Raw genomic sequence first — 2,196 nt, 5'->3', positions numbered from 1 at the left:
ATATATTCTTCACAAACATTTCAGCTCAAAATGTGAGGAGGTGTGCCCGTGAGTGTGCATACATTATTTTCTTACCAAAGAACTAATCCCAAATAAGAACACATTGGCAAATGTCAGAATTTTCCTGAAAATTGTTTAAGTTGGTTTACAGAGGAAATTTCTTCCCTAAAGTAATTGGTGAACGAGGCCCTTTCTTAGAACTGAGTTAGTTAAATTATCGATTGTTTTTTTATCGATTTTGTAAGTGTGGTTGTGTGAGGTGCAGTTACTCACCATAGAGGGTTAGTGTGAGATACACTCACTACAAATGCTTCTCCTGTCTGACCGGACAGAGTACGTCCACTCCGGTCAACGATCGTCCCTGAGATCTACACGATGAGTGGGACAAGACAGCAGACACAACATTCAAATATACATCAACACAACCCTGCAGAGCACATTCATTCTTGGTTTAACCCATAGACTGCATTCTTTTTACATGAAATTGAGCTGAAAATTGCTATATAGATGGATGGATGGATATATGGTGCGTAGGGTGGGGTGGGGTAGGGTAGGGTAGGGTAGGGTAAGGTAGGAAAGGAAAGGAAAGGAAAGGAAAGGAAAGGAAAGGAAAGGAAAGGAGGGGAAAGGAGAGGAAAGTAAGCAATACTTCATTTAAAGCAGCATTTTTGCATTAAATGTGTACGCTCATGTGAAAACCAAAAGACACTGACTACAACCACTCCAGCCCATGCATACACTGTTACAAGAAAGTATCAAAAACATTACAAATAAAATATCACAGACTTACAAATATAGGTTTTCTTTCATAGCTCTTTTCAAACAGCAGGTCAATGGCAAACAAGGCAGCCTGCAGAGAGAAACATACAAAGGTAGAAGCATCAGTCCCTGTGCTTACAGCATCAACTTACATCATCTTGTTACAGAAACTTTAAGTTAGATTCATAACTTGTCTCCAGAAATCAGTCTAATTTGCTAACAGGTGTTCATTAAACTGTATATCACAGGCCACCAAGGGGGTTCCCAATCAAAGGTTTTAGTTATGTAAAAACCTGTCTTAAACATGTGGAAGACCAGAATCTCACTTTTTGACATTTATTTTTGCCATATGCAATTTCTATGCCAGACAGAAATGTATAGATTAAAACAGAAAAAAAAAGAAATTAGTAGATTTAAAAAAAACATTTAAAGCTAGGGAAAAATGTCTAGGGAAAAAGGAAAAAAGTGATATTCATAATTTTGGCAATTACCTATTTAAATTATGTTACAGAATTATTTGATTTTTAAGCACTTTTCACAGGTCGTTTCTTTTTCTTTCTTTTTTTAACAAATTTTTGGGTCCTTTCTTCTGTCACTGCTCATTACTATCTTCACATATGTTTGAAAGAAAATAAGCCAGTTTGCTCAGATTTCAAGTAATGAATTTGGATTGATCAGAAGATGCTTTATTTATAATTTATTGTTAAATTATTTACAAGATAGCAGAGAGTACAGATATTGACATATTTTACTCGGATGATACTCTTACTTGTAAAAAGTATTATCTGTACTGGGTACTCATTTGAAAAGAGTATTTGGCTCAAACCTAAAATATTTTTATAGTAATTTTAAAATATTTACTAACAGTTTTTCAAAAAGGTTTAAGTCCACAACTTTTGGTTTCCACAATCGAAAAATATATTAAATGAGACATAATTTAATTGTGACAGTACATTCAGTCAACCTGCAGCTGTTCTGTACATGCTGTCCTCTGCCTTTTTACGGCAGAATTAATGGTACAGAAGAGGTCAAATTATACAGTTAACATGTTTGCAGCAGTCAGATGAGAGGTACCTTGGCGTTGGCAGTATCAAAGATGGTTTCAACCAGCAGGATGTCCGCTCCTCCATCTAATAAACCCCTGACCTGTTCTGAGTAAGCTTCGACTAGTTCGTCAAATGCTGGAGAAGCAGACACACAAACACAGCTCAATGGACAGAAACACATGCTGCACATTACAATGCTATGAATGAATCTCATCTATCATGTGTGCTTCCCTCTCTCTTTACAGGCTGGACATACAGCTACAGTCCCATGCATGCAGGGTAACTACAGCTTTAGGCAAGAGATTAAGACTTTCTAAGACTGATTTAATGTAAGTTGGAATGAAATTTAATACCAATTTTACAATAATCATTCATTATAAGAAAAAAATTT

General features: G+C 35.8%; 1 long non-coding RNA gene across 1 annotated transcript; it reads right to left on the bottom strand.

Moving 5' to 3' along the window:
• Nucleotides 1-281: 281 nt before the first annotated feature.
• On the bottom strand, nt 282-1,934 carry LOC121937691. Its single transcript, XR_006105189.1, has 3 exons — nt 1,834-1,934; nt 791-850; nt 282-368 (listed from the first exon to the last, which is right to left on the bottom strand). It is a non-coding gene; the product is annotated as an uncharacterized LOC121937691 (long non-coding RNA).
• Between the last annotated feature and the right edge of the window lie 262 nt (nt 1,935-2,196).

This window comes from Plectropomus leopardus, unplaced genomic scaffold (assembly GCF_008729295.1).
Source record: "Plectropomus leopardus isolate mb unplaced genomic scaffold, YSFRI_Pleo_2.0 unplaced_scaffold27147, whole genome shotgun sequence".
NCBI classification, from domain to species: domain Eukaryota; kingdom Metazoa; phylum Chordata; class Actinopteri; order Perciformes; family Serranidae; genus Plectropomus; species Plectropomus leopardus.
The sequence above is the reverse complement of the archived record's forward strand: the minus strand, read 5'-3'. Positions and strand labels throughout refer to the sequence as shown.